Source organism: Rhinoderma darwinii, chromosome 8, assembly GCF_050947455.1.
Source record: "Rhinoderma darwinii isolate aRhiDar2 chromosome 8, aRhiDar2.hap1, whole genome shotgun sequence".
Classification (NCBI taxonomy): Eukaryota; Metazoa; Chordata; class Amphibia; order Anura; family Rhinodermatidae; genus Rhinoderma; species Rhinoderma darwinii.
Window position 1 is genome coordinate 97,008,825 of NC_134694.1, and position 21,986 is coordinate 97,030,810.

Consider the following 21,986-nt stretch of genomic DNA (forward strand, 5'->3'; position numbering starts at 1 on the left):
ACATTACCAATAAACGTTGGCATCAAAATTTGCCCTTTGATTGCTGATCCTCAAGCTGGCCATACAGAAGTTGACCGGACCCACAGATTTAGACAGGATCGGCTGACCATTTCATATATATGGGATCCTCCCGACTGCCTTGATGGCAGATGTGTGTGTTGGGGGGGGGGGGGGGGGGGTTAGGGATAGCGCATGTTGAATTTCAGCACTCTTTAAGCTTTGTTCCAACGGGAGATACTGGAGTAAGGAAAGATCTTGTGTATGGCCGGCTTTAGACCCTAGCAGGATAGTTATGATTATATACATTCCCACGCCCGTATGGACTAGATACTACCATAGATACATACGGGCCTATTCTACATCAATGGATGAACGGATGTAAACAGACAGATTTGTTCTGTTCGTTTTATTGATTGATATATATATATATATATATATATATATATAGATATAAAACTCTCGGACCCCATTAGCGGCCTGACCTTTATATAAGAAGAAGCTCAGGCTGTGGGAACACATCATAGACCACATACTGTACATGCTATGAGATACATGGTGTATAGCAGAACCGGCTACTATTACCTTTCTACTGACACACAGCCTTGGATTCACACAGCTCAGACTTGTTTCTCAGCTCTAGAATGTAATAAAAAAAATCATTCCCTCAACTGTTACCAACAGGACGTACTTTTTCAGTTTCTTTTTTTTTTTAGCCAGATTATATCGCTGTAGTGCTTGTATGTGCTTTAGAACGTGCATAATGCTATTCATTTTAGTATGTTACTTCTATATTGTTGTTTATTTTTTGATCTTTTAATAAAGTATATACAAATTCTTGGTTACATGTTTGGTGTTGTTTTTTTCATTTTATTGTTTTTGTTTAGGTAGGCTTATTACGAATGGATAAATCAATGTCAAATATACGAATTATTTCAAGGGTCATTCTGCTTGCCATTTAAGTGTAGTACAACTAGTTGGTGGCATGTTACAAGGGTTAAAGCCACAGTCTCCTGCATTTCGGGAGATGTCACCACAGCCCTCTGAAAACCATCCGTGTGATGATTACGGATAGTTGGTCGTACTCTAAAACTTGGGTCCAACCATCTTATTCTTGATAGACCTACAGTTATTCTAAAGAGACCCTTTCACCTGCTCATACATGTGTAGCATATCACATGTTGCACATGAAGGTGAAAGGTTCTCTAAGAATTAGGTCTTCTGTTAGAGCATATGATCACCTTTGTACACAGTTATATAATCTACATGAGTACTAACCCAGGTATACAGCCAACTGCTGCATTAAAAATTCTTCTTGTCGCTATTGGAAACCTTCAACAAGCTTGTCGTAAGACACACTACTAACACCGTAGCTGAGCCCCTACAATGTAGAAAGTCCATTTAGTTCTTTTACTTCATATTACTGTATAAATTTGCATGCAGATTAATTCTATTTGTTGAATGTTAAATATACCTGTATATTTTAAGTTCCATTACGCAAAGTGATCAACAAGGAACAATTCATCATTAACCCTTTAACGCACCAAAATGCAACTGTACGTCATGGTTTCCCCTGCCTTACTGCACCATGAGGTACAGGTACGTCATGGTTTTATTCTGTCACCATGTCAAAAGACATTGTGACAGCCGATATCACTGTTCTGTCACCGACAGCCAATAGTCACTATGATGCGGCAGGGAACCAATCGCGGCTCCGGCTACGATCGCTGTGATTAGTCAGTCAGTAGTGACTGACTAATCACAGCATTGCAGGATGGTTACCTGGCAAAAAGAGTTGGAGAGCCAATTAGCTAGCCGATCAGCTGTTGGCAGAGAGGCGGCCATTAGGCCTACTGTTGCAAAGTACGCAGGCCTGTTAGGCCCCACTTGGAGGCGCCCCTAAAAGGCTTCCGGCCACAAACTGAAGGTGGCGGCGGACTCAGGCCACAGGTGTCAGCTGTATGTTACAGCTGACACCCTGCTGTAACGGCAGGGAACGGTGCTAGCGCCGTTTGGCCTGGTCTAAAATTGGCCTGGTCCATAAGGCCAAAACAGGCTTGGTCCTCTGCTGTTCATCTTGATGACTAAGAGCTGAATAATAATGCCTCATGCACATGACCATGTGTGCTGGGCAGGCCCCGTCAGTGATCTGTGGAATGATGGGACATGTCCTATCTTTCCACAGATCAGAAAGTCGGGTCCGTTTTCACGGGATCTCTACTTTTCCATTATACAGACACATAAAACTCGAGCCGCCATACAGGCTTTGCCGTGGTCATGAGGCCTTAAAAATTTTTTTTGAGTTATTTAAAAAAATAAATTGGTCAATATAGGAGGGCTGCATAAAAAAAAGCCATTACTTACCTCACAGATCCCCATCGTTCCAGCATGGTTGCTCCATTCCTCCCCACTTCTGTGTATTGACGTAGCTGCAGCAATGACTTGCCTGTATACCCACATGATCGCTGCAGCCAAGCGCTGCCCTCAGCGATCCTGTGCCATATACCCACTGCGACCAGTGGCAAAGTTTTAAAATAACTCGGAAAACCCCCTTTTAAAGCGATTGTGCACCTTTCAATTTGTGTTTTTGTTTTTTTTATAAAAATATCTATCAGTGTGATTAGTGCAATTGTATACAGAGCAGCTGTATCTAGCGCTAACACCGGAACCAGTTAAGTCCACGGGACTGACGGGTTCAGTGACCACGAGTCCTGCGTCTGACACGCAGGGTCCTCCTGTAATTGATCACATTGAACTTAGATGTGATCGATAGCTGCTCGATCTGACCCGCTGTCACTGAACCAGTCAGTCCTGCGGACCTGACTGATTCGGGTTTCAGTGCTAGATACAGTTGCTCTGTACACAGGATACATAGCAGCTGTATCTCAAGAAGTAAAAATAATTTTTAATAAAAAGTATTTTGAAAGTTGCACCAAACACACTGACCACTTATATATATATATATATATATATATATATATATATATATATATATTTTACACTATTTAAAAAGTGTACATAGAGACTCTTGAAGACTATGCAAGGGGTCTTCAACTTCTGGTTGGTCTTCAGGTTTCTCATTGGCATGTCCATGATTTTTGCAATTGTATTCATCCATCTTGTTGGTGATCATCTTCTTCCTCTCTCCCTCCAACACGTTTAGGCCTGGAAATGCACTTTTTGAACTCGACGTCACATAAGGAAAAATCTAATTTTTTCCTTAGAGTTCCCTATACATGTGCATATCCGAGTAGAGTTGTAATGTTTATAACCCTGAGCAGCATCTAAAAGGGCACCACATTCCCTCATATTACGACAGTTAGCAGGCTGGGAGCGCTCTATAAATGCAGACAAGGTGACAGGTAATCCCCACTGTGTTACTCCTGCCTACTGTACAATGGCTTCCGTGTTGGCAGCGCTCAGTGCTATGCTGAATCAGCTCTCCATCAATATTTAAGGGTAATCCTCCTGTAAAGAATTCTGCTAATGACATTAACCACTTAACCCTTGGCATTTCTACTCTGGGAGAAACTGGTCTTCGAGTTATAGCAAATGAATGAAGCCGGTTCTTAGTGACCACAATGGAAATCCAACTGATCCAGTAAGGAAGATCCGGATGTAATAGAATTACTAATGCAAAGCAGGAGTATGTGCAGTCAGCGGTTTCATCTCAGTTTATTGTTATCGTGGTTCTAAGTCCGCACATTGTAAAGAACACCAGCCCCATCAAGACAACCCGTCTATTTGTATATACACCCCTGTATTCACTACATGACTTGTTTAGACCCTGTTCAGATATAGCATTTAAACCACCTGCCTAATATTATGTAGGTCCTCTTATACTGACAAAACAGCTCTGACACGTTGAGGGATGGACGCCACAAGACCTCTGAAGGTATCCTGTGGTATTGGGCACCAAGATGTTCGCAGATCCTTTTAGGCTTATATGTTTCAAGGGGAATCCTCTATTGTTTTTCAAGCACATCCTTCAAATGCTCAATAGGCTTGAGAATTAGGGAATTTGGAGGCCAAGTCAACACATTGCAAAAATTGTTCAGAAATGGTTTGAGGAACATAAAGAGTTCAGTGTGGCAGGGCACATTATCCTGCTGAAAGTGGCTACTGCCATAAGGAAATACCGCTGCCATGAAGGGGTGTACTTGGTCTGCAACATTGGTTAGGTAAGTGGTATGTGTCATGAATGCCAGGACCCAAGGGCTCCCAGCAGAACATTGCACAGAGCATCACGCTGCCTCCGCGAGTTTGCCTTCCCATAGTGCACCTGGTGCCATCTCTTCCCCAGGTAAGCGAGGAACATGCACTGTGCCGTCCACATGATGTAAAAGAAAATGGGATTCTTCAGACCAGGCCTCGTTCTTCCATTGCTCCATGGTCCAGTTCTGATGCTCATGTGCCAATTATAGGTGCTTTCAGCGGTGGACAGGGGCCAGCATGGGCACTCTGACTAGTCTGCAGCTACGCATCCCCAAACGCTGAAAACTGCGATGCACTGTGTGTTCTGACAACTTTATATCATAACCAACATGAACTTCTTTTTAGAAATATGTGCTGCAGTAGCTCTTCTGTGGGATGAGAACCAACGGTGAGTCTTCACTCCCCACGCGCATCAATGAGCATTGGGCGCCCATGACCATGGTTCACCGGTTGTTCTTCTTTGGACTCGTTTTGGTAAAGTACTAACCAATGCTTACCGGGAACACCCTACAAGACTTGACTTTTTTTTTGCTCTGACCCAGTTGTCTAGCCATCACAATTTCGTCCTTGTAAAAGTCACTCAGATGATTACACTTGCCCATTTTTACAGCTGCCAACATATCAACATCAAGAATGGACTTTTCACTTGCTGCCTTAAATATCCCACCCCTTGACAGGCGCCATTATAACTCGATAATCGCTATTCACCGCTCAATGGTTTTAAAGTCATGGCTGGACGGTGTACATAGAGTGGTCTAGGGCAAAGGGATAGTATTCCTGGTAATGGTCTAGAGAGGGTTAGGGGTTAATACTGATTATCTCTGATGGTCTAGCGCAGCGAAGGGGTTATTAGTAATATTCATGGGGCCCTAAAATGGTTATGCGTTAATACCCAATATCATTAGAGGTCCAGGGTGGGTTTAAAGGTTATATGTCTTGGGGTTTAGGATGTAAAGGCATTAATGGTATTTATCACCAAATTAGAGAGGACGTTTTAAAATTTTCCTAATTATAAATATTAGAGAGGTTTTATATTTTGGTCTCCTATTACGGTACTTCACAAGGTTTCTCAAGAAGTTATAGTCCTCTACAAAGTATGGGAGCACGGCCCGCAAAATGCAAAAGAACGGACATGTTCCATAATTTTCGGAACATTTTTACGGCACGGTCACCCATCCGTAGCTCTACGGAAAGGTGTCCGCGTTCAATGAAAGTGAATGGGTCAATTTTTGCGGACCGCAATTGCAGTCCGTAAAAATGGAGGTTTTTTACGGTCGTGTGCATGGGGCCTTAGACTTCTTTCTTCTAAGCCGGGAGAGTCTCCACCTGAATGCGGCAGCCAGAAGCCGCCTTACCAGGAGGGACCGGTGCAGGGTACTTCCATTCTAGGAATAGGTGCGGTTCCCAGTGGTGGGACCCGCATCTATTATACATTTATTTTATATCCTGTGGACATGCCATAAATGGAGACAACCCCTTTAAGTGAGTAGTAACAATTGTATCATCTGCAGTTTAACCCTTTCCCTGAAAGAGATGCCTTAACATTTTGCACCTCTGGTAGACAGGACAATATACAAATAAAACCAGAATTATAGAACTAAAAAAAAAACATATTGTACCCCCATATATATTTTGAAAGTAGACACCAGGCACATTGTCAAAATGCTACTCAGCATCTTACACACACACGACCACCTTCATGCAATTTTGTATTCGTTATTTTCTGTAAAAAGTGCATTCGTTTGATGTAAGTTAACATTTACACAACTATAATTCTTAAGATTCGTTAGTTTCTGACTCAACATAATTATTGCATATAAATGCACAGGAGGATCAAAATTAAAACTATTGTTGAGCCAAAATGATCGTGCATATCTAAAAAATGATCGCTAATGTTCGCAATATCGGGTAAATTACTAAAATCAGTAAATGTGATGATATTTTGGTTTCAACTGTGTTTTTATTGAAAATTTTTCAAAAATATACATATAACTTAGAGCAGCATGAAGGGCCATGCAATTCACATAGTAAGACAGTAACTTTCAATAGACAGACAAAACATCTGGGAAAAAACACAGGGGTTTAAGGGGGTGAGGGGGGGGGGGGGGAAATAGTCGGAGCTCCACCTACCACCTAATCTTGAGTTCCCTGTATCCAATACTTGTCCCACACCACTTTGAACCTGTCCAGTTCATTGTCAATAGAGGCCGTCATATGCTCCATTGTACGTATTTCCCTAATTCTAGTTACTAAGTCGATGTGGGAGGGAGGGGTTGTCTGTCTCCATTTCCACGCTATCAACGTCTTAGCGGCTGTGAGAAAGTGTCGAAAGAGTCGAGCTGGTGATTTCCCCAAAGACCTAGGGGGAACATTTAGGAGGTAATGAAGAGGATCTAAGGGAATATCCTGCTGCAACACCGCCAATGCCAAGTTCTTAACTTCCAACCAATACTGTTGTACCAGTGAACAGCTCCAGAAAATATGGAACAGATCACCTCTCTGACCTCTACAACGCCAGCATTCCGACGGAATACCCGGATTGAAGCTATGCAGAAAGGCAGGGGTGTGGTACCAAAACATAAGGATTTTATATTGGTTTTCCTTATATGCAGTGCAGATGGAGGTTTTAGCTGCTTGCGACCAAATAATCTGCCACAATGAGATGGATTTATTCAGTAAGGCCTCCCACTTCAACATGTATCTATGCCCAGGCGGAGGGGAACCCTCCGGGGATAGCAATAATGCATAAATGGCTGAGATAAGCCCCCTAGTGGTGGTAGCATACCGACATAACCTTTCGAAGCTTGTAGGTGCAGTAACCCGCGTGGATCTAAAAGTTTGCTGCATGTAATGCCTAACCTGAAGATAGTGAAAGAACGCAGCGGAGGGAATATTATGATGTTTTTGAAAGTATGAAAACGGGTGAAGCTCTTGCGTGTGGGGATCAACCATATCAGCCAGGTGAAATACCTCAATTCCCGTCCACAATCGGACTATTCGGGAGGTAGTGCCCCCCGGAATAGTGGGAGTGTAGAGTACCGAAGTCAAGGGCGGGCAACCCGATGCCAAATGGAAGCGGTTTTTACAGGTTTCCCACACCTCCCTTTGAAATCTCATGGGACCCAATAAAGATGCAGTCGGCATTACCAGTGGGTCACCCCATAACAGGGAGTTTGGGTGGACCGGGGCCATCCATAGCTTCTCTATTTCGGTCCATTTATTGTACGCCCTTAAAGACACCCAGCTGGGTATGCGACGGAGGTGTGCCGCCCAGTAGTACTTCACCACATCAGGGACCGATAGCCCACCCGCAGATCGACCCGATAATAAAACTGATTTCGGAATTCGATGTCTGCCGGAATGCCATATGAACCTGAGGATAGAAGACTGCATGGCCCGCAATTCCTTCATAGGTACTGCTACCGGCAAAGTCTCAAAGTAGTACAGTAATTTAGGGAGCAAGGTCATTTTGACCGCTGCTATGCGCCCAAAAAATGACATGGGAAGAGGATCCCACCTGGCCATTAGCTGACGTAGCTCTACAAACAGAGAGGGGAAATTAGCCTTGTAAACCGACGTATAGGAGGGAGTGAGTTGAACTCCTAAGTAAGTCAGGGAGGTTTCCTTCCAGTTGTAGGTGTAGTTGTGTTTGAGTAGCTGGAGCTCCTGGTGTGGGACATTAAGAGGGAGCGCTTCCGTTTTAGATGTATTAGTTTTATATCCTGACAGCCTCCCATACCTACGGAGAACTGTAGTAAGGTTAGGGAGGGAGGTATGAGGTTTAGTGATAGTCAAGAGGACGTCATCTGCAAACAGGGAAACCTTAAACTCTTTATCTTGTATCTGGACCCCCGCTATATCCCTGGATTTCCGTATTTGAGCTGCTAAAGGTTCTATGCATAGAACAAATAAAAGTGGGGATAGGGGACACCCCTGACGTGTACCATTCCAGATTTGAAACGGAGGGGAGGTGGAGTGTGGGAGTTTAATTGCCGCTGTCGGTTTGGAGTATAGACCACGCAGTGCTGTCAAATAAGGGCCCGAAATCCCAAATGAATTTAGAGTTTCGAACATAAATGGCCATCCCAAGAGGTCAAACGCCTTCTCTGCATCTAGACTAAGAAGGATCGCCGATTCCTTTTGCTTTTGGAGGGCATCAATGAGGTCAAGGGCCCTTCGTGTGTTGTCTCCTCCTTGCCTAAGAGGCACAAAGCCCACTTGGTCTTTGTGAATCAAAGAAGGGAGCCAAACATTGAGTCTATTAGCTAGAAGACGGGTGAAAATTTTTAGATCCGAATTCAGAAGGGCTATGGGTCTGTAATTGGAGCACTCTGCGTGGTCTTTACCTGGTTTAGGGATCAGCGTGATATGAGAATGCAGGAATGTTTGAGGGATGGGAGAACCCTGTAGGAATTCATTAAATAAGGAAGCCATCCGTGGAACCAATATCTCTGCAAAGGTCTTATAATACCCATATGTAAAGCCATGTGGTCCAGGGGCCTTACCACTAGGGAGATCCTTCAATATATCAAACAATTCCTCCGCAGAGATCGGGGCATTCAGGGATGAAAGCTCCTCATCTTTCAGTTTAGGGAGAGCACAGGAAGAGAGATATGCTTGCAGCGTTTCCCTCCGACGAGCCGGATCAGGTGGTAAGGTATTTGGCAGGTGGTATAAGGATTTATAATAGTCATGAAAAAGTGTGGCTATCGTGTCTGGGTGATGCTGGAGTATGCCCGCCTTATCCCGAACCGCCTGTGGAGTACGAACAGTCGCCTGATCCCGCAATAGTCTGGCCAGAAGCGAGTGCGCCTTATTACCTTTGTCGTAATATTTCCTTTTTGTGTATAGTAATGACTTTTCTACCCCCTTCATAGCTAAGTCCTTGAATTGTGCTCTAGCCTCTATCAATTTCCGTAGTGTCGGGACCGCCGGTTTAATCCCCATTTCTCTCTCCAACTTAGTAATTGTCCGATGGAGAGCCACCCGCTTGGCCCGAGAGTCTTTTTCAATCTAGATCCCATTACTATGCATTGCCCTCTCATCACCGCCTTATGCGCCTCCCAAAGAGTGGATACTGAAGGAACCGATCCCTCATTAAGTGCATAAAATTCCCGCATATGTCCGGCCAGGCTGTCCCTAAGAGCAGGGGACTTAATCAAAGTTTCGTTTAAGCGCCAATGACATACTCTCGTATTTGGTTTCCCTATCTGCAGGGACACAGAAACTGGTGCGTGATCTGACCAAGAGATGGGGTCTATATTCGCCCCCTGGAGCGCACGGAGGGCAGGGACATTACCAAAAAAGTAATCTAAGCGTGTATGAGTGCTATGCGTATGGGAGAAGAAGGTATAGGACCTATCACCTGGGTGATCCACTCGCCACAAATCATAGAGCTGGTGCTCTCTAATTAGTTGCCTAAAACGTGTAGAAAGTCCTGTAAGGGTGGGCGTCGGAGTAGCGTGTGTAAGAGAGACCCTATCCATGGACGTGGAGAACGGGACATTAAAATCTCCTCCCACCAGCCATGCCCCCCTAGGAAGCTTCTGGAGTTTAGAAAGGAGTCTACGTAGGAATGGAATCTGTGCGGTATTAGGAGAGTAAACGTTACATAAAACAATGGGCTGTCCAAACAAAGTCCCCTCTATTATAACATATCTGCCTTTCGGATCTAGATGTGAGGTGTGAACTTGTATGGGGCAGGAAGCTGCTATCAAAATGGCCACCCCCTCCCTTTTGCGACCTGACGAGGCAGAGTACACAGCAGGATACGCCCCTCGGGCAAATTGGAAAGTTCCGGATGAATCTAAGTGTGTTTCCTGCAGAAAAGCAACTTCCGCTCCAAGCGATTTCAACTCCCTGAGAAGCAAGCGTCTCTTCACATTGGAGTTGAGACCCTTGACATTAAGTGTGACAAATTTAACCATGGTCAAAGATGTATGAAAGAGTAAAGAAGGATGTGGAAAGTGCGGATGTATACAGCTCACAGTTATGTCGGGGCCAGTCCCATGTCGGTTTCAAAGCAAGCAGTGTTCTACGGCGTCCTTCTACCTTGGAGGTTCTTGGAGGATTCACTGTCGTCTCAGGTGTTATTTCGGATGAAAGTAGGAGGGGAGGGCAAGACACTGGGGTAAAGACGTACCAGGGAGACAATACACATATCTGCAGTGAGAACAAAGAGAAATGCATGAGATCAATGAATTTCAAACACACTCAGAAAATACTACCAGAATTGCAATGAAACAAGTGGATCTATATCGGCGCTGCTGTTTGATGTGGACGAGGTAAGTAACCAGAGGTCAGGTTTGAATTTAGATAAACTGTTTATTCGCAACGCGTTTCAGCGCCGAACTGGCGCTTTCATCAGGCTTTCATCGATGCCTGATGAAAGCGCCAGTTCGGCGCTGAAACGCGTTGCGAATAAACAGTTTATCTAAATTCAAACCTGACCTCTGGTTACTTACCTCGTCCACATCAAACAGCAGCGCCGATATAGATCCACTTGTTTCATTGCAATTCTTGTACCTAAGCGGTCACCTTGTTTGACCGGTCCGGATCTGGCTGCAGCTACCCCGTGGACCCCAGTGCTGAACTTCTCTAACCTCACGGTGAGCATATATATCCCCTTCCCTATCTCACCTCCAATGTTCTTGATCCACACCTAGTGGCGCCGTGGCTTTTTTTCTCCTTATTCTAGAAAATACTACCAGGGAGAATACTATACCCTGGGGCGGGTGATATTAAAGCAAAAGAAAACTGGTAATACAATATTACCCTTTGCAACTCTCTCTAAAAACAGAGGGAGAACTGCAAAACAAATTACCCCTATCAAAAAAGGAGGTCGGGTCTCAACAGTCGAGGAACCTAGTACAAAAGTATGTATAAATACGTACAGGCCGAGAAAAAACAAAAAGGGGGTGAAAGAGCCAAGTGTATCCCGGGCAATCGCGCCCTGCCACAATTTACGTTAACGAATTAAAGAGAAGCAACATAAAATCAGAAATATAATCCTAAATGCATTTTTAGCCTAGGATAGTGCAACTGGCGAAGGGAGCAGCTGGTATGGGTGACCAGGCTCCTTCACATATATTACGGAGGTGCCGTGTATCTGCGCAGCGTCCATCAATTCAAATCAGGTCTTGGTGAACTTCGGTTAGACTGTCGTCTTGGAGAGGTCCTCCGCTTATTTCGGACCGACTGCCAGACTGGAGGTGGAGACGAAGGCGGCAAAGGAGTCTCCCAATTCTGCATCTTGGGCGTTGGTATACCAAGGGAGTCACAGAAATGAGGCAAATCCCCTGGGTACCTCAGGGTTGCAGAAACACCATCTCTTCGGGCTGTAAGGGAGAACGAAAACCCCCATCGATAAATAATATTGTGGTCCCGTAGGGCTGCGAGAAGCGGACGAAGCAGACGTCTTTTCTGTAACGTAATCCAGGAGAGATCCGGGAATAACTGAATCGGCACACCGGCATACTCCAGGTCTTTACTCTGACGGGCTTTAAGCATAATGTCCTCCTTAGTGCGGAAATCCTGGACACAGCAGATGATATCTCTGGGCTGAGATGTAATGGATTTTGGTTTCAGTGCTCTATGCGCTCTGTCAAGCGGTATCCGATTAGACGGGGGTGCACCCAAAAGGTCGTTAAAGATAGTCTCTAACACGATGGGAAGATCTTCAGACCCCGAGGGCTCCGGTATGCCCCTTATCCTTATATTATGACGGCGACCTCTGTTATCCAAATCCTCTAGATGCAGTTGCATATCTCTAATGGACGCCAGCTGGGAGGACACTGAAGACTGTATCACAGAGACATGGCGCCTAGTGGCATCGTGGTCATCTTCTAGAGCCTCCACCCTCGTAGCAATCTGCTGTATATGCTGCGACACCCCCGCCAATTCTGCACGAAAAGCTGCCTTCACTTCTTGTATCATACTCTTAAAGTCCTCTTTAGTGGGCAACTGTGAGAAACATTCCCTCCACATAGGGGGCACATCTGAAGGAAGTGAGGCTGAATCCTCCAGGTCAGAATCTGAGGCATATACAGGGGCCTGGGCATAGGGGGTCAAAGATGGTGTATCCCCCAGATCGTCTCTCCTCCCCGGCTGCTGGATCGTGGGCCGTTGAGGTTTAGGTGCAGGCCAAATCTGTAGGGCCATTTGTGCTGAGGGCTGTGACATTGGTGGTTCAAGCAGGTGTACTGGGGCCTCTGACTGAGCTGATGCTCCTCGTGGCCTGGCCTCCATTGCTCCTGGGATAGGGGACCCCCTTCCCTGCTGTTCACAGGACGAGGTGGAGGACAGCTTAGGGGAGCTGGGAGGGTGAACTTTAGCCATCCGGCTATTCAGCTTACCCTGTACGTGGGGCACTGTCTCCTCTCCCTGCTCGGACATCTCCCCTTCCTTCTGACACGAGGCTGTCCAAGATGGCTGCGGCTGAGGGAGCGGCGTGGCTTGCCGCCGAAGAAAGTAGCCGTCGATCGTTGGTGGAGCGGCGGCGACCTGGTGCTGTGCTGCAGGGGTGAGTCTAGACCCTTGGGGTCTTTTTTTCCCCATATGAGGCACCTTTCCCCGCTGTAGGCTGCTGGATCTGCGTGGCAGGGCGCGGAGCTCTCAGCTTATGCGACCGGCGCCATCGACTGCTGGCCACGCCCCCTCTGTGATGATATTTTGCATCCCTGTAAACTAGTTCATTCCTGTGAAAAGTCTCTTTGAATTTGGTGTTCGGAGTGATTCATGGTTCTGGGCTGGTTCTTTACTTTTTCTTTTCACAAAATGTATGCCAAGTTTAAGAAAAAAAAAAAAAAAGCCTAAAAGCAATTATTTCAACGGAACTGATGCATTTAGGCATACCATAGAAGTAAATGTGAGCAAATGGCACATTATAAAAGCTGCATAGTTCTTTCCAAAAACGACAGCTGATCTCATTAGATGGAGAGCAAGAAAAGTTCCTAATTTTAGTAAATAATATACAGAGTAAGGCCCCATGCACACGAACGTGCTTTTGCGGCTGCAATTCCCCCGAAAATCCACTGGAGAATTGCGGCCCCATTTATTTCTATGGGGCCATGCACACGACAGTGGTTTTCACGGTCCATGCATGGCCTAGGAGCCATGTCTTATTACGGCCGTGTTCTGCGGTCCAGGCTCATAGAAAATAATGCATGTGGCCATGTGCACGGCCCGCGATTTTCGGGTGGCTCGTGGGTGACACTCCGCGGCCAGCCGACCTGAAAATCAGGGTCGTGCACATGGCTACGGTCGTGTGCATGAGGCCTAAGGCCTCATGCACATGACCGTAATTTTGGTCTGCAATTACAGGACCGTAATTGCGGATCAAAATACGCTTCCATTCATTTCTATGGCGCATGGACACCTTCCGGTATATTTACGGGAAGGTGTCCGGGCTGTAGAAATCATCCGTAAAAAAATAGGATATGTCCTATTTTTTTTATTTTACGGACCGTGCTCCCATACTTCTAATGGGAGCATGGCTCGCAAATGCGGGTGACTGTCCGCGGCCGGTCGTGCCCATAATCACGGACTGTGATTACGGGCATGATCATGCGCATAGGGCCTTAACATGGACCTAATCCACGATGTGAATGTGCCCTAAGACAGACATTGACGGTTGAAGCAGTCCCTGAATTCCCTTTTTCCTGCACAGTCCAAATAGTTTTGCGTGTCAATAAATGACTCATCCAAACACAGAAGCCCTAAGGGTACATTCAGACGAGCGTCGGCAACCTCGGACGTGAAAAACTGAAGTTTTTCACATCCGAGATGCACCCGTGCGGGACACGTCATGGATCCCCCATAGACTAGATTCTATAGAGGGATGCGTGACACACAGTAAAATAGGACATGTCCTATTTTTTCACGGACCCTTCACACGCTCCGTTGAAGCAACGGTCGTGTGAATGGCCCCAGTGGAGTCCATGTGATGGCCGTTGCTTTAATGGCTATCACACGGACGAGATACACGCTCGTCGGAATGAGCCCTCTGGCTGCAGTCACACACTGGTGTTTCCTGCTGGTTTTTTCTTACCCAAAAAAAGAAACTGATCGAATGAGGAAGAGAGAGAGATAAAGCTTCCTTTATAGGGGTTGTCCCTTTTGGACAAACCCTCCTCTGAATACCTAACACCCTTCGATCAGGGTAGCATGGGCGACCATGTGAGACACGTTTGCGTTGAGTCCATAGAGCAAAAGCTGCTCTTTGGCGTGGCTCTCCGCTTTAGCTCAAAGAGGGGGCTCCGGAGCTGATGACCCCTCTGACGTCCATATGACTTAGTAGGGCATATGGAAAGGGGTTGTCCAGATGAGGCAACCCCTTTACAACCCATTATTTTATATCCACCCTTCTTCCTTCATGGAACCAATTTCAGTTTTGCAAAAAAAAAAAAAAGAAGAAAGAAAACAATACTATAATATGGGACTGCGGCCGAATGAAAGCCATAACAGACTCCTGGTTTAGAAATAGTTAATCAAGGACAAGAAATAGAATTATGTTAAAAAGATTCAGGGAAAATATTTTCCGAGGTGAAATAAACATAAATCATAACTGCGATTTTACCCCCATGTGAATGAACCCGAGGAGCAGCGTTTATCCCACATCCTACACTGACATCTGCTGACAACATGCGATGATGTTTAATGCTCACAGCGAACGTCTTACAATTTCCGTGTCTCCGAAAATATTTATATTAAGAAAAGATTGAGAGATATAAAGGGATCTGTCTTAATTCAATTCACCGGCGAGTGTAGATTGCTCTATTCGTATTGACTGATGTGGGAGAAGAAGCTCAGCGACTCAGATCAATATGTTATTTGCTTCACATTATTACAGAAAACCTTAGCCAAAAAAAAACCAAAAAACTAACTGCGATTGATTCTCAGCAGTCAATTAGCAAATTAAATATTCATTACCATTAGCCAAGCGACGGTGCATTAGAGATGGTAAATCGTGTCACATTCTTGTACCAGCAGAGCGGGGTCTGATTATTGCAGTCTGCGCCGTCTCTCATGATTTCATGCTGCCGCTTCACCTTTATAGTCACTTTTGTGCTTACATTTGGTTTCTGGAGACATTTCTAATCTCAGGACTGAAGCACGCCATATATATTAGATAACAGTCAACAAACCTGACAATTGTGGCGGGAACAGCCGAGGACCTCATTCGTATGGGGACTTCCCGACTGTCCCACGAAGGCAGATGTCAGGGGAAAGAAGGATCAGACATGTTGGGTTTCAATATGCCCGATCCCTTCTTCCAGGGGGAGATAAGCTGCTGTCAGACGAGTCTGGCAGCAGCTTATTTTCTTCTCCCCATTGAAATAAACATTCACAATCTTCCGCAGGAGAAAATCCGCAACAACTAGTGCTGATTTGCAAATCTATATACTTACCTACCCAATCTTCTGCCGCTCCCCCGATAACGCCAGCCTGGTTCCCCACAGGTGCCCATATCCTGGCCTCAAGCAATGATGTGTCGACACTATGACGGCAGTCTACACAACACGTTATCGCTGAAGGACGGGATACGGAGACCAGCGGGTACCAGGTTAGCGTTATCATGGGAGTAGCAGAAGATTTAGATATTGAGTATAAGTCTATTTCAGTTTTTCCCTCTCCACCTTCCAAGAGCCATACCTTTTTAATTTTTCCGTCTACCAGTATGAGGACTTATTTTTTGCGGGACAAGTTGTCGTTTTTAATGAGACACCATTTAATGTACCACATAATGTACTGAGAAACTGGGGAAAAAAAATCTTTGTCAGGTGGAATAGAAAAAAAACCTGATTCCTCTATTGTTTTTTTGGGTTTTGTTGTCTACGCGGTAAAATCGAAGTTAACTTTATTCTGTGGGCAAATGCGAATGGAGCAGGATGACAAACGCAGTGTATAGAGCTCTGTGAGCCTCCTCCTTACTTCCCCCTCCGACTTCTGTACGGCGGATGACAGGAAGGGGTTAATATTGTCCTAAACTAAGGGTATTTTACAGAGCATAAAACTAAACAAGACAGTCATACCAAGCACCGAATATATCACTGTGGCACACCCTGTGGGTTAGATTTCCCTAGCTCTGTCACAATTTGGGAGCGAGGATAATTTATTTATGTAGATTTAGTATTCAGAAGCCTCTATTACAGCTACACATTGTTTGTTACCCAGCATTCCCGTGGTCCCTGAAAGGCAACTTTCACATGGCAGTATATTTCATCAGTATATGTGAGCCAATGCCTAGTGTAACCAAAAACGAGAAAGTACAAAGAAAAGATTTGTACCTCCCCTGCGTTTTGGACCCACTCCTGGTTTTGGGCTACAAATACTGACCAAAATATTGGCGTGTGAAAGTGGCCAAAAGGCAAATAGCGACCACAGCATCTTACTGGGACCCGCAGCTGTCCCTAGAACAGGCCCCTCTCACCCCGCTGGTGAGGTGGTCGGGAGTATAGAAACAACTGAGCTCGCTTTTCCTGTAACTCCCATAGAAGTGAATAAGGGTATGTTCACACGCAAACTCAAAAACGTCTGAAAATACGGAGCTGTTTTCAAGGGAAAACAGCTCCTGATTTTAAGACGATTTTTAAGCCACTTGCGTTTTTCACGGCCGTTTTTGGAGCCGTTTCCTATAGAGTCAATGAAAAATGGCTCCAAAATCGTCCCATGTGGCCTGCACTTCTTTTTCGCGGCGGTTTCTTTACGCAACTTTTTTTCAAAATGGCCGTGTAAAAAAACGACCCATCCGAACAGAACGCCGTTTTTGCCATTGAAATCAATGGGCAGATGTTTGGAGGTGTTCTGCTTCCGATCCTTCGGACGTTTTTCGGCCGTTTACAGCCCAAAAAACGGCCGAAAATAGGCCGTGTGATCATACCCTAAGAGTCACAGAAACATTGTAGCACAGCGGTCTGTAATTTTCAGACTCCCGAATCACCTGGAGGAATAGTTTTTTTTCCCATTTCCCCACACACAGAATTTTTTTCAGCTTCGCAGTACATTATATGGTACATTATGGTGCCATTAAAAACTACAACTCATCCCGCAAAAAACAAGCCCTCAATACAAAAATGCCTTGTACTGTGCCACTGTAAGGCTGGGTTCACACGACCATGTTACGTCCGTAATGTATGGAACGTATTTCGGCCGGAAGACCCGGACCGAACACAGTGCAGGGAGCCGGGCTCCTAGCATCATAGTGATGTACGATGCTAGGAGTCCCTGCCTCGCTGCAGGAGAACTGTCCCGTACTGTAATCATGATTACAGTACAGGACAGTAGTTCCACGCAGAGGCAGGGACTCCTAGCATCGTACATCACTATGATGCTAGGAGCCCGGCTCCCTGCACTGTGTTCGGTCCGGGTCTTCCGACCGAAATACGTTCCGTACATTACGGACGTAACATGGTCGTGTGAACACAGCCTAAGTGAGTGATGTAGAGTCTGTGGTGCCATCTGAGGACTACTGCTGGTGCTATTGGTATTACTACTGGCACTGTACGTATTTATTTTTACTGGTAACTGTGGTTTCTTCCAAGGTGTAGACAAAAAGTACGCAACCTTGACCCAGCCCCCTCCACCTAAACATCCTAACGTGCATTAGCGGGGGAGAGGGAGAATGCAACAAGGCAAAAAAATCCATTCCCATTATTATTAAAGGGAAGGTGTCGCGAAAAATTTATTTTTTATGTTATTGCTTTTAGTATGTTATTAAAATAAATTTTATTCATTTGTGTTTTACTTTTTTCTTTCTTTTACTTCTCTATGGGGGCTGACATTTTTTTTTTCATCTCTGTATGTGTCGATTAACGACACATACAGGGATGGAATACGTCACATACATCCCCATAGAGAATGCGAACGGGAGCCGTTCCATTCACTATAGCGTACGCCGTTTGTGTGGGAACGGCGCATGCGCCGCTCCCACACAGTCCAAAAAAAAGGTCTTCGGCAGAGCAAAATCCGGCGCCATTTTCATGTGGACTGGAAGCCGCGGCCGGACAGTAAGACGACTACTTCCGGTCGCGGCTTCCGTCCATATGTTCAGAAGCAAGGACTAGGAGCGGAGGCAGCGGCGGCGACAGCAGGAGCAGGTAAGTTATGTTTGTGTATGTGATGTGTATTATGTTCGTGTTATGCTGTGTGATTACCACTGTATCTAATCCTCCTACACTGTGCATTCGCTCAAAAAATGGCGGCACACAGTGTAGGAGGTTTGAACATTCAACCCCCTCCTTTCTCCTGGCACTAGCCAGGATAAAGGAGGGGGGATTGTGTGAGGACACTAGAGCGAGTGTGTCTTCTCCAATTTTGCACCCTAAAGCAATGTGGTTGCTTTACCACATGCCAATGCTGCAATTTTGGGAATTGCTCCCTCTAGTGACCAGCACATGGAAATGTTATAAATTAGAATCTAATTTATATTTCCTGACTTGTGAAAAAATTAAAAAAATTAGAACAATGTGTAATCATTTATATACTAACTGTTTAACTAAAAAAAATATATATATTTTTCTAGCGACACATTCGCTTTAAAGGGTAACTAAACGTTTAACAAGCTTCTGACATATCATAAGTTTTGATTGGTGGGGGTCTCAGTGCTCGGACCCCCACCAATCGCTAAAACCAAGCTGCAGAAGCGCTCGTGTGAGTGCTCAGCCGCTTAGTTTCCGTTCGGCTTTTTCTAGAAAGCAGATGTCTTAGAGTACAGGCTCATAGACTTTCTATTGAGCCCGTACTCCGATAGATTTCCGGAAAAAGCCGATCAGAAACACGGCTGAGCGCTCACACGACCACTTCTGCAGCTTCGTTTTAGAGATTGGTGGGGGTCTCAGTACTCGGACCCTAACCAATCAAAACATCTGACATGTCCTTATGACATGTCATTATTCAATTTATTTATTAATGATATAGAGGATGGGATTAATAGCCCTATTTCTATTTTTGCAGATGACCCCAAGCTATATAATATAGTTGTCTATAGAAGATGTTAGTGCGTCCAAATCCGCTTGCAATTTACTAAGTGTTTGGGCATCTACTTGGCAAATGAAGTTTAATGTAGATAAATGTAAAGTTCTGCATCTGGGTACCAACAACCTGCATGAATCATATGTCCTAGGGGGCGCTACACTGGGGGAGTCTCTTGTTGAGAAGGATCTGGGTGTACTTGTAAATCATAAACTAAATAACAGCATGCAGTGTCAATCAGCTGCTTCAAAGGCCAGCAAAATATTGTCGTGTATTAAAAGAGGCATGGACTCACGGGACAGGGATGTAATATTACCACTTTACAAAGCATTAGTGAGGCCTCATCTAGAATATGCAGTTCAGTTCTGGGCTCCAGTTCATAGAAAGGATGCCCTGGAGTTAGAAAAAATACAAAGAAGATCAACGAAGCTAATAAGGGGCATGGAGAATCTAAGTTATGAGGAAAGATTAAAAGAATTAAACCTATTTAGCCTTGAAAAAAGACAACTAAGGGGGGACATGATTAACTTATATAAATATATGAATGGCCCAAACAAAAAATATGGTGAAATCCTGTTCATGTAAAACCCCCTAAAAAAAACAAGGGGTCACCCCCTCCGTCTGGAGAAAAAAAGGTTCACTCTGCAGAGTCGACAGGCCTTCTTTACTGTGAGAACGGTGATCAGAAGGCAGGGACTCCTAGCGTCGTACATAACTATGATGCTAGGAGCCCGGCTCCCTGCAGTGTGTTCGGTCCGGGACTTGCGGCCGAAATACGTTCCGTCCATTACGGACGTATCATGGTCGTGTGAACCCAGCCTTACAGTCAGGCAAGCTTCGGCTGCAGAGACTTCGACTTCAAGAATGCCGCTGGTCAGGAACAAGCAATCATTTCTGCTTAGCTATTACATGGGAGATAGGTCTTGGATGGTCACTTGGATTCAGGTCTACAGGATTCAGGTCTACAGGATTCAGGTCTGGGAGAATGCAATATTGGGCATGGAGGACTATGCTTGTCTACACAGATCACTATAAGACACTTCAGTGCATACACAGACCACGCAGTGGACGGTGACATGATTTTCACTGTTCAGGATCGGATTCCCCTTGCACTTTCCTCCGGTTGTATTGCTTACATACAGTGCAAGTCTTCTGTATCTGTAAATGGGAACACATAATGCAGATTATATAATGATCTCTTTTTTAGAGGGTTAAATCTATCCACAAAATATGCCATAAATGTCTGATACATGCAGGTACATGCAGGTCCTAGCTCTGCATCCAGGGGGAGACTGTGTGGAGAGGTTGCCGGCAACAGCATAGTAGTGCCGCTCGCTTTTTCTGCAAGCACAACCACCGATCCACACACAGTCTCTGCCTGGATGTGATGACCAGCGGCTGACCAGGCAGGGGACCCCTGATCTCTAGATAGGTGCGGCTCCCACAGCTGACACTTGCATATATAAGACATTTATGGCATATCCTGTGGCGAAATGGTAATACCCCTTTAATAAGTGGAATACTTTAATACTTTGTCAAAGAAAGTATTTTATGTAATAACATAAGCGATGTGTGTAGGGTACTGTGTAAGTATACGAGGGGCGACATACACAGCCCCAACACCTGTGGCTCTGTCACGAGTTTAGTAATGCCCGATCTCCTAGCTAATCTAATAGGCGCTGTCACACTGATAATGCTAGTGAAAATTGTGTCCCAAAACATTTATTATTTTAAAAGTTATGAGCTTTTTTTCTAAATATGCAAATGAGGCCATACTAGACAAGTGGGAGGTAACATCAGCGATTCTCCTGGAGCCTCCTCACAGCCTCTGACGCCGTCCTATCAGCATGAAGCTGCTTCACACAGTGTGAGAGACTGAGGCTGGAGGGAAGGGGGATCAATTCAAACAGCCACATCTCCGGCTGTGGACCACCCAGAACAGTGGTTCTCGCGGCATATGAAAGATGAGATTCTCATTTTTCATATGGCACCAGGATCACAGTTCTAGCTCTTGAAAACACAGTCGGGAATGGAAGCTGTATACTATATGATCACTGTGTTGCTGGGCAGGGAAGGGGGAGAAGTTGTATGCTGATTGGACAGTGTCATACAGAAAACATCACACCGCACAGAGTAAAAGAAAATTTAGAAAATTGCTCATAAATTTACAAATAAACGTTTTTGAAAAAAAATCACACTGTAGTTATCAGCATCAAAGCGCCTATTAGATTAGTTAGGGCGTTAATAAACTTGTGACAGATCCTCTTTAACCATACACATGGTGCATTACTTGGCTTAAGGGGAACCTGTCACCAGCATTTCACCTGTTGAACTTTACTTATCCCTCACTGGCCGCTGCCATCAAAAGTTAATTGCCGTTATCCCCTCTCCTAAACTCCTCCTCCGACTGTAAATAACGGTCTGCAAATATTTCGCGTTTTTATCGTAATAATCCGGTGTCCCTTTGTGCGCACAACCCAGAAGAGACATCAATGCACAAGTGTGGGATTTTGTGTGCTGGGGGAAGGCGAGGAGCTGTCAATGAAAAGTAAGGAAACTGAGAAAGATTTGCGGAATGAAGATTTGACTCTTTTATGCTCATTAACACTAAAAAACTGAATACTAAAGCTACAGAGCCGACTAAGAAGACAATTATAGGTTATATAGAAATTATTGTTCACCCACTACCACCAGGTATTGCTGGTTTAATAGCTGAAATGCTGGCGACAGGTTCCCTTTAAGCTCTGTTCATAGGTGCGTTCAGCTCAGTTTTTCTGTTCCTGTCATAGGAGCGTAAAAACATT